We start from the raw sequence: 12,629 nt of genomic DNA, 5'->3' as shown, positions 1-12,629 counted from the left end.
CCGCAAGCCATTGTCAACTGCCAAGTCATCGCGGTCACTACTATTGAAATAAAACGCTTTCATTGCGTGGGAACGTCACCGTTATTTTATATCAAATAAAATATTTAAGTTTTACGGAAATACAGTAGGCCTACCTGAGCAGTTGAAGTAAAACCCTGCTTATTCAAGGATTCACTTTTATTGCATAGACGGAGCAAACACATTTGTGTAAGTGTCTAAAATGCATATGCACAGTTCTGATGTATGATACATGAAATTTAACTTAATGTCGTTTAACTGAATATATGAAGTAAACTGCTAAAGTAACTACAACATTACCAGTATCACTTCATTTGTCAGCTTCAACTTGCTTTTGATACTGTACAACGTACCTTGTTCGATTTAAAACTTGTTTTGAATAACGACAAAACAAAACTTATGTTGTTCTCAAATGCAAAATCAAAGTCACAGAACCTTCTACCCATCACTACTTCTCCGAGATTGAGTCTGTCTCTAAATTCAAGTATCTTGGTATCCTAATTGATGATTCACTCTCTTTTAAACCTCACATTCAACAGTTGGTAAAAAAAACTAAAGCTGAAATTGGGTTTTTATTTTAGAAACAAGTCATGTTTTTCCTTTGAGGCAAAAAGGAGGCTTGTTGCTGCCACTTTCTTGTCAGTGCTGGACTATGGCGATGTTATATACATGAATGCTTCCATCGCAAGCTTGAAACTGTTGGGTACTGTTTATCATGGAGCTCTTAGGTTTATCATAAACTTTAGAGCACTTACTCATCACTGTTCTTTGTATGATCAGGTTGGTTGGTCTGCATTGTCCACCCGTAGACTTAATCATTGGTACATTTTTATCTACAAGGCAATTCTTGGTCTGCTTCCCCCATACCTCCAATCTTACATCGAAAAGAAAAGTACAGGAAGATATTGTCTTTGTTCTGAGGACTTATTATTATTATCTGTCCCTCAAGTCCAGACAGAACTGGGAAAAGGAGCTTTCAAGTATGCGGCCCCCTGCACTTGGAATCAGCTGCAAAATGTGCTGAATCTTAAGGAGCCAGTTTCATTGGTTGATTTTAAATTACTTATAAACAACATGGAAGCTACACAAACTGGCTGTAGATGTTATGACTGACTCAGTTATGACGGACGATCCTTGCTGTTGTTTATCGCTTGCAATAATATGTGAAATTCTGATTTCTTATGACTTTATAATTATTTATTACTTGTACAAATTGTTATATGTTGATGTTATATGTTATATGTTTTTATGTCTGTAACCTTGTTAAATGTGCTGCTGCCTGTCTTGGCCAGGATGCTTAAAAGAGATTTATTCTGGTTAAATAAAGGTAATATACCAACACTGAAATAAGAGCGTGCGGTTTATATATCAATCAGATGCGCATTAAAGTAGCCTCCGATAATAGCAACAGTAGACACCGGTGCGTTTTCTTTCAGAATCATCATAAGGAAAATGACCCGTATAAAGAGAACAAAGAGGGTTTTTCTTTCTATTCTGTGAAGAAAAGTTAGTTTAGGATTAGATGGAAAAGTGCATGATATTAGTGCCTCTCCATGCAGCATTGTGTTTTTAATGTCAGGAACACTTTAATAAGGTTATGTAGCCATTAACATTATCCTACACAATAGTTAGCATTAACTAACAATACTTTTAAAACCTTTTTAAATTCTGGCTTATGTAAATTTCTACAAATGCCATTTTATATGGGAAGTAAAGTGTGTAATAATAATACGACAATAAAGTAATATGAACAAACATTAACAATGGACTAAAGTTTTTTTTTTTTTTTTGGGTAACACTTTACAGTAAGGATGTATTAGTTAACATTAGTTAATGCATTAGTTAACATGACCTAACCAACTAACCTGGTATTATGTTTTATTTTGCAACACCTCTGTTCAGCATTAGTTAACATGAACTAACCATGAACAACACCTCTGTTCAGCATTAGTTTATATTTGTTTATGTTAGTTAATAAAAATCCAGCTGTTCATGGTTTGTTCATGTTAGTTCACAATGCATTAACTAATGTTAGCAAGATTGTAATAATGCATTAGTAAATGTTGAAGTTAACATTAAAAAAGGTAAAATAAATGCTTTATAAGTGCAGTTCATTATTTGTTCAAGTTAATGTAATTAATGAATGTTAACTAATGAACCTTATTGTAAAGTGTTACCGTTTTTTTTGCCCACTCTCTGACCTCTGAAGGCCGCTGTGTAATTCACACCCTGACTAAGACACATTAGGGTAAGCATTTTAATAATCCTATGAATGCATATTTAAAAAAAATGCATAATCGAATCGCATCAAATTTGAATGTGAATCGTCTCGAATCGAATTGTTCTGAATTGTCAAAAATCGTTCTTGAATCTAATCGAAAACCTATGAATCGTGAATCAAATTGATTCGCTTCCTACCCAACAATTCACAGCCCTAGCCATTAGGGTTTAGGTGAGATGGATGACAACGGGGAGAGATTTGCCGACCTGTGTGTGTCAAGCAACCTGATCATCGGAGAGAGCTTCTTCCATCACAGAAGGATACGATTTGGGTATCACCAGATCTGTTGACAGAGAACAAGATTGCATCTCAAAGAAGTTCTGTTGGTCTCTTCAGGATGTACGTGTCAAGAGGAGAGCAGATGTTGCATCGGACCACCATCTCCTTGTTGCTCGGTTGAAGCTCAAGTTAAAGAAGAATTGGACTGGGGGACCCTTCCAGCAACAGCGATGCAACACCCCAATACTAAAGGACAACAAGAAATGGAAAAAAATTCAGCATCACTCTTTCCAACAAGTTCTGAATACTGCAAGAGTTGCTAGAAGCTAAGACTGTCGATGAAAAATGGCAGAAAGTGAAAGAGGCTGTGAAAACAACATGCCAAGAAGGGCTGGGTCCCAAAAAAACACAGTAAATAACATTAAAATGATTATATTCAGTGCCTAATGCATATTCCCCACCGCTGCAGCAGTTTAGTACTGCAAATACAAAAGTATTGTCTTTACATAGATTTGTTAAAATGTTATCGCACTTTGTCCGTTTTTTATGTTGTTTATGTTGTTGTCACTAGTCGTGGTGGTGATGGTCCTCCAGATTATGAGATTGTATACCTGGCCTGTGCGAGACTCAGAGTGTTATAGAAATCTGGATGAATGAGTGGAATTTCAATAAAGAGTTAAATAGAATAATCAAATGCATAGCTAAGCTATAATACAAATTACCAATAATCAATTGGCATTCTAACCTCAATTTGAGGTCGTTATAAAATGGAGTCATATAAAAGTACATTGGAATCAAACTACTTTGCCACACTGAAAAGACAGAACGCACAGGAAACCTTTACCTGCTCAATTGGAAACCGTCATTGGGCCGATTGGGTGGGCCTTACAGTGGCTTTGTGATGCATTAAGACGTTTTTCTCAAATCTATAGGTTCATTACTAATTTAATATAATAATCTTCCCTTTGATTTCACTTATTGGCAAACCATCTCTTGATTGCATATGACTGTTATTATTATTTGCAGTTAATGCATTTTTTATGTTTGCATCCACTAATCTTTATTGACTAGTGCTGGGAAGTTCACAAAAATGCACTGTAAATGCAAAGTATGAAAATGTTTTGGGTGATTGTTTCTCAGATGCATTCAGTGTAACAGTGGCTGATCGCATTATAGCCTACATGAATGTGAGGACCATCGTTCCCTACTCTCAACCCTTATTTCTCTCCTGAAGATGTGATGTGTGTGAATCCATTAGACAGCTACACTTTATTATAAATGCTTTTAACTTAACTCTGCAGGGAGGTGAGCTAGAGACGCAGTCGACCCAGAATCACTCTATATTTTAGATACGCTAAGATGGTATCAGAATATTCACTGCAGAGAGGAGTATCTAGAGGTGAAGATAAGCTTGGCTTTTGTTTGGTCAATATTGTAAAGGAAAGCAACAAAGATAGCATAATAGGTAATAGTAGGGTTGTCAATCACATCAGTGACGATTTCTTAACTTATCTCTATTTAAACTATTTTTTCCCCCAAATTTTTTTGCTCAATGTGTATTTATTCCAGATTAATTTTCTTATTTAGTTTTATCTTCTCCACAGCATTACATACTCCTGGTATGTGTAGGGTGCAATTCAATCTGTTGCTCTTTCTAGACTGGGTGTGGGTGCAAAATGTCTGAAACAGTTCACAGCAGATCATAGTTTATCATGTTTCACCCGCCTCTGTTCTGTGGCAATGACAGGGCAAGGGTGTGGGCTGTGGCTGCTCTGATGGATGGATCTATCTCTGTCGTGTCTCTGGCGGAAGTGTGCACCCAACCGCATGACGCTAGAACAAGTGTGATCAGCAAGACGTGTCTGCAGGGCGTAGTCTCCTTGCCCTGCAGGCTGGGTGGTTTTTGCTCAGCTGCAGTGCTCAGATTTGCTCTCAGTCTTGAGGAGGTCAAATAATTGGTCTGAAGGAACACTGTGCTATTGGAATTAGGAGGCAGTGCCAATAACAGAGCCAGCAGGTTTTAAAGTTCCTTGCTACACAGGGCGACTAATGTGAACAGCGCTGGTTCTGTGGTAGGGAAGAGTGGGGTAAGATGTGCCTTTTTTATGTTGTGGGGTTAGTTGTCATCTAGTTAAAAAAAGGAGATAACAGTAAAAGTAATACACATGATATGTGTATCAATATCTCTGCTATCTATGGAAATTAAAAGCTACTAAATCTAACTCGCTACTAAATTTATAGAGTCATAGAAATATTACTTGAATATAAATATAACTAAAATATAACAAAAACTTAAATCACTGAGGAATTTGAGAACAATTCAGGTTTTGTATTTCAATTTTTATTTTATACACACACACACACACACACACACACACACACACACACACACACACACACACACACACACACACACACACACACACACACACACACACACACACACACACGTTTGTTTTTGTGAAATGTGAGGACATTCCATAGGCGTAATGGTTTTTATACCGTACAAACCGTATTTTCCATCCCCTTACACTGACCCTGCCCCTAAACCTAGCCCTCACAGGAGACTGTGCAGTTCACTTTCTGTGAAAAAAAAACTTGTTCTGTATGATTTATAAGCATTTTGAAAAGTGAGGACATGGGGAACGTCCTCATATTTCACCCTCTTTTTGTAATACCTATGTCATACCCATGTCATTATACACATTTGTGTCCTGATATTTCACGAAAACATGCCCACACGCACACACACACACACACACACACACACACACACACACACACACACAGTATATATACACGTACACTTGCATATGTATGTGTATATGTATTACAGATTTTTTAAAAATGATCACCTATGCATTTTGTAATTTTATTATTAAATCTTTTTATGACAACATTTTTTTGCCAGTGTTAGGTTCACAAAGCTTGCACTTTACCCTATACGATCATTGGAACATCACGAGGACGCATATGTTTGCATCTAGTATTATTTAACTGGAGATTTAAACTGATGCAAGCATATTTGCATGGTCTAAAAGCATGTCTGCATCTATTTGGCATTGCACAAGTGGTCAGCAATGAGTTCTGCTTCACCTCAAGTTCTCGCACACAAGCTGAAGAACAGCGGGATCCATTCATAATGGAACTCTGACATGAAATTAACTGAAAATAATGCGCATGACATTTTTGCACAGCTGGAGGATTTGAATAATTGAGGCGGTAATAAGACTCCATCAGAGGGCAGGCAGGTGAGGTTCACTTTTTAAGCACTGCCACGGCCTTCAGCAGATGGAGGTTTATTCACTTGAGACAAGTTGGTGCTTTTCAAGAGCAACAGAAAAGCATGATGGGAAAAACTTCAAGGCACATGAACTCAGAGCCAGTAAACTCAATCTGAGAGGTCACAACTTTTCATTGAATGGATTCATGGATAGCTTTAGGTTTCTCAAAGTGAAAGGTCCTACAATCTGTATATAGAAATGTGTAATGTTATTCAGTCCTGTAACAAAAGAAATGCAGTGGGGTCCAATATTGCACTACTGTTCAAAACTATGTACAATTTTTATTTTATTTTTCTCTTATGCTCACCAAGGCTGCATTTATTTGATAAATACAATTTATAATAATTTGGTATAGTTTAAAATGTAAGTTATTCCTGTGATGGCAAAGCTGAATTTTCAGCATCATTACTCCAGTCTTCAGTATACTAATATACTGATTGATGTTCAAGAAACATTTATTATTTTAATCAATGTTGAAAACAGTTGTGCTTAATATTTTTGTGGAAACTGTGCTATTGATTTTTTTCAGCGATATCTGATGAATATAAAGTAAAAAAACAAATAAACTGTATTTATTTGAAAAAGAAATCTTTGATTAATTTAATGCAACATTACTAAAACTTTCTGTCAAATTTGTATCGTACTGTATTGTAAATATAAATTCCATTACATCATAATAATCCTAAAACGTTCTATTTATTTCCTGGTTTAAATTAGTCTTTAATTTCAAAAAATTTTCATTTGGACTTATTGAACCCTGCTGTATACACACACACACACACACACATACACTCACACACAATTACATAATACATTTATATTTCCTGGAAATTAGCCAGTTTTATACAGACTGTTGTTCCAGGTTTCATGTGGAAACAATCAATTACTGAACGTTGTAACATCTTGTCTCTATGGGGGCAGAAAATGGCAAAGACATACGTTCAGACTAGTGATATTTTGCACCAGCAGATGGTTGATGGTGTTTGCTGCGTTTGCTTTCTGTGCACCAAACAGCAGGTCACATCTGGCCTAGGCTGTATTCCCAAACTCCAGCAGATGCACATTCACATATACCTGTCAATCACAACAAGACTGAACAGGATAAAAGCAACATTTAGCCACATGGCGGTTTAAAAGCACCTCTGAGCAAAAGAAGGACATCGCAAAGTGATGTAAAACATATTGTAGATAAAAAAGTATGACAGCTAACAGTTCCACACAGTAATTTGCAATGAAATCAAACTGTGGCAAAATGGAAGCTGTGTTCTTGGTGTCATGGCAAAAGATTTTGAGAAATAGTGGGATTTTGGGATCGCATTGAGTTGTAATTTTCCTATGAGTGAAAAATATGAATTTATGTTGAAGAAATTGACATATAGCATACACTGAATAAATCAATGATAAAGAAATAGTGAAAAATACACTTGCTTTTAATATGCTGTTGTATTTTATACATAGTATGATTAATCATCTTTTTTTCTATGTTTTTGCAGTGACCGTTAATCTGGCTTGAAATGCTAAGGTGCTCTGCATGCACATCTGGATGGAACAAGTTGTGATACGCTCACTTTACCCTGAAAGCGAGCAGCGTGTCATGGTGCAATGAAATGGACCGATATTCATTAAATAATATGGGACTGATCTATTTTAATCACGTTTCGCCACCTGCTTCCAGTATAGTTCGACTGAGAAATGTCCTAGAGTCTGAATTATGAACTGCTTACATATTATAGACCATCTCATGAGGCATGCGGGCGTGTCGGGACCACCTATATTGCCTATACGTCAGCTGCCACACAATATAAACTTCACAGCCGATTCTGCTATAGGTTTTTTAGGTAGAATCACTGTTTGATCCAACAACATACAACTTTCAATTAACCTTTTACCATTCGTCTGAAGAGTATATCACAGCTTAGAGACATAAAAATGTATCCAGGTCATTTTTATTTTTAAACTGTCACTGAGTTGACTATAGATGCTAAGGGGCTAATTCTGAAGTTGAAAAATTCTCTCACATGTGTCATCCATGGTATTACAGCTGCTGCTAATCCTACTGAGAGGCGATATAGAGTATGCTGTCTAGCATCTTGTCAGAATGAGAAGTGAGCCACCAGGAGCATTACAGCGGTGTGTGTGCATGTGTGCGCGCGCGTGTGTGTGTGTGTGTGTGTGTGTGGAAAGACATTTCGAGTGCCTCTCTGTGTCATGCAAGTGATGAAGTGTGGAACTCACATTCGCGCACACTGTAGTCGCACTGAAGTATGTTGTTCAGTGGCTGTCATTGAGGTAAAGGGGCCAGGACAATATTCATGTTTGGACTTTGTAACCAAATAGCATTTTACTTGAGGCGAAACTGCGGTGACAAATTACAGTTTGGATAACCATTAGCGCCAAGGCTGTTGTAATCACATTCCTCTTGTAATTAACTCATGGCAAAGCTTTTAGCTATTAGCTCTAGACTCATTGATTGTGACATTCTGCTCTATCTGCTAAAAAGACAAAGACTGATTATTCTTTCATGACTGACAGTGAAATCAGCTCAAGTTGAGTCTTATCAAATGAGCGATGTTTCAAATAACTAATAAAAGGCTTCTTTAGCATGCTAGAGCCAAGATGAATGTATGTTATAGAAATACATAAAACATGCATGTGTGTTGTTTTCAGAAAAAAAAAAAATGTTTTCCTAAATTCGACATGCGATTATAACATAATTGTATTCATGTATTTGGATGAATAGCTTTCTCTTGCCTAAGGCCTTGTTTGTTGTATTCATATGTAATTATGCTCCAACTGTGAGGTAAAATTAATTCACATATGTTTGTTTGGGTGTTCTTGGACCATCTAATTCACTGATTCAGGAAAACACAATACAATCTTGCATATTGCATGATTCTGCTCAAAAACGAAACATTGTATATAATATGTGTTAATATGTATTTGCTTTTTATGTGAAGTTGTGTATACCACAGTTATTTTATTGTATTATTTTATTTATTATTTTCACTACCGTTCCGTTTGGGGTTGGTGAGACATTGAATAGTTTGAAAGGACGTTTACAAGAGCAACTTTTATTGTACCCATTTTTATGTAAATTTCAGTTTATGATTTGTGACACCCTCATGGACTCATAGGAAGTGTGTGTGTGAACCATCCATAGTAATTTACTCTGAGTGAGCATGTGTGAGTACACTGTAAAAAATCCAACTTATGTTTTGTATGACAAATTCAGCTTTTAAAGTTTATTCAACTATTTAACATGAAAAAAGTTGAGATAACTAATTAACCCTAAGTTAAGAAAACTCAAAAATGTTCTGCAGCTGGTTGCATTTTCTCTACTTTTATTTTTTTACAGTGGGCGTAGATTACTGTTGCTAGCAGTAACCACATGAATGCAAATGACAATGCAAAATGTACACTAGTTCAGATGAATCTAAACAAATCTATTGAATTTAGCTCTCATTCTGTTGGTAGATACAGAGATGTCCAAGGCCATATGTTATTAAAATTGACATGAAGTTGAAAAAGAAGCCACTTACTTCAAGAGAAACTTTATCCATTCACCTAAAGATAAAATTGGAGTACATTAATGACATTAGTGTGCCACAACATAAATTCAAGACAAACAGTGATACCAAAAGATATTACTGCATTACTGGAACATAAATTAATATCTGCAACTCTTGGTATTCTTGAGAATTCAGAGATTAGTTTTCAGTTGAGTAAAGTGAGACCGTGGTGATGTAAATCCAGCACCCCAGGGCTAATTGTGCTGCCAGAAGTTGAACTGGGACGAAGGGGTTTGCTTATGTTTGCAGGTCTTACGTAATGGCCAATCTTCTCCAAGAGCAACTCTTGTTCTTTTTAATGACTTCCAAGTTTTCCAGTGATTGTGGGTTTTGTTTACACCTCATTTTGTTTAGCCGTCAAATCTCTAAATTCCACCTTGTTTGGAGGAGTGTTGGAGAACAGAGAGATTATAGCGAAGGGTTTTTGTAGGTTGGGCCGTAGTGTTCTGGCGTAAAGTAGGTGCAGAGCTGCTTGTGCCACTCCAATCATACAGAAGCACCTGGTGGTTATTTGGCTGTAACTCTGTGTCTGTCTGCCCCTTCTTTGTTGGCATTTGTGTGACAAGAATGTAAAAACCAACAAAGTTGTCAATGAATGCAACAAAGTGGTATTGAGGGCTGACGTTAACAGAAACTTCGAAAGTGAACAATGGCAAGCCCATACGAACACTCTGCGTTTTGACAGATCACAGCAATAAGAATGATGTTCAGTTTTAACTTTTACACCCTCTTTGTTAATGACAATAATTTGATGTGACTATTTCGGAGTCTGAGTTTGGAAAGCACCTTAAATACTGGCACATATCACAACTGACAGTCAGAATGTTTCCAGCCAAATAGAGCGTGATGATCATAGATCTACATCAAGAGCATGCTTTTGTATTCTCATGAATATCCGCTTTTATGTCTGAATGATTCAGCAAGTCCCGTTAAGTGAAAACTGGCAGATTTAAATAATGTAATTCTGATAAGTTGGCAATGCATTTCTGAGAAGGGTGTCTTCACGTTTAATAGCTTATATAGGGTGGGTATTGACAGTTTTCTAAATATCTGCTCTCTTTCCACAGCGTGCACATCTAAATGGCACCCTGTGCCCCACCATTCAATGTTATTTTTTTTGATGGCTTCCAAACAGATGTTGCCATGTTGCAAGCAAAAGATATACCAACTAATTTGAACCTCAAGACGTGGCCAGGATATGCAGGATAGTGCACTTTCCAACATGTTTTCTGCAGTGGTGATTAACAGACAACCCACGGTGGATGCTAGGGATTAGTCCTTTGGGATTTGGGAAGTTCCCATGCAGAACATTGCTATACAGTTACTAATGCTCCGTCCCAATTCGCCTACTTATATTACATACTAAAAGTATGTACTCTTTTTGTGAAGAAAAAGTACATACTTTTGAGTGTGTTGCAGAATAGTTGGCAAGCTTTGGGACATACTACTTCATCTACGTCAACTTTAACAGACAACTCTGTCGCTTAGTTACGTGTCACCGTTTAAACTGCCCTGTCAATCATCTTGACAGTTAAAACCTGACACATTCAATTAAATTTAATTTCCTACTGTATCGGAGAGAATTGTAGTAGCACGTGTATCTGCCAGTCATTGGTATTTCAGACTCCCCTCGTGATTGCAATTTGAGTATGATGATATGTTTAAAAGTTAACTGCCAAACGTATCATTACAAAATTTCACAATGCTGTTGCAGATTAAATATAATGTGATAACACTGAATAAAGATATTTTTGTCAATTTAAATACAGATAATTATTCATTCAAACCAGTGACCATGAAACCATGAAAATAAATGAAAGGAAACAACTATGTTCAAACTTTCAAGGTGAACAAACAGGTGTATTCTATGAATAGAATAAAATTGATTCAGTCACTCAGTATGTATTTTTAATCGTGCTAAAATTGTGTAAGATTTAGGAATTCGATATTGTAGCTACTATTAATTTTGTTGCAAATGCAGTCTGTGCTTGCAGAACGTTGAACGCCCACGCGGTCTTCTGATTGGCTGTGATTTTTGACTGATTGATCTTGGGTCGAAAATCTTGTCCCATCGCATCTGAGGCACGTTCAAAGCTCAAACCGTTGTGCAACGTTTTGCTACAGTTTCCGGTTGAACGTCATGTTTCCTGGAAATGGTGTGCAACGGGTTTGATATGCGTTTTCTCTCGTTTGGTGGGTGTGTCAAATATGTCAGCCCAATCAGCAGCAACATGTATATAAACCACGCGGTATTAAAGAGACAGCTCACACAATGGGTCCAAGGGAAGTTGTTTACAAATGTGTCCGCTGCAGCCCGGTATACGCAACAATTGAATCATTGCAAGGCAAGTTTATTTATATACCAAATATCATACACAATGGTAATTAAGTGCTTTTCATAAAAATGAGAAAGAAACTAAGTAAAATTAAATAATGAAAAAAGTTAATTAAATGGGATGGGGATGTTCTCTTTTATCCTGGACGGCAAGGGCAGTGATTGCATGTATTTTGCAGTATTAAACTTGTATTTATATCCATTTCATCAGGCTCCGAAAATTCTTCAAAAAGAACACAAAGAATGGCCTTCTCAGCTGCCATAGTTGCAACTCTTGCGTCATCAGAACAGGGAGTTCAACGCAGCACCGTTTCCGTTTAAAAAATGTTTTGCAACGTTTTGTCAGGGCTGAACGCAGCCCTGGTTAGGACATGGCTGCATTCAGTATGGCAGCGAGTATGGCAGTTGTTAGGACAACTGCCATACTCTGCCATACGTAAACGCCACACCTGACTCAAACCCCTTTATCTAAATCTCTCTGCTTAACCGTCAGATACGCACATCCACCATGTTTGTAGTTTTTTAACACTTTTTATCCCCGTTTGTAGTTCTAATAGAATCCTCATCCAACTCGCAATTGGGTAGTGTACAATATTAGCCATCAGAGTGTGCACGGATTTCCACTTAGAATTCTAACTGGAAATAGCAGACCATCCGGGTATCTTTGGAGTACTGATTGTAACATACTACGATTTGGGACATACTAATTGTATTTTTTAATACTATTGAGGACAGACATGCAAATCGGGAATCGCACCATAAATGTTTCTTCATAGCACCATAAGTGTGTTGCTGAGAGGTTGCTAGGACATTATGGGTGATTCTTTGGTACATACATACTAGTGTGTTGATGTGAAGTTGCCAGCTGTTGCTATGCATTTGTTAAAGTGCTTTTATAGGTTTTTTTTTTTTTTTTAATAAGT

This window comes from Gobio gobio (assembly GCF_949357685.1).
Source record: "Gobio gobio genome assembly, chromosome: 13".
NCBI lineage: Eukaryota > Metazoa > Chordata > Actinopteri > Cypriniformes > Gobionidae > Gobio > Gobio gobio.
Note: the sequence above shows the minus strand (reverse complement) of the source record.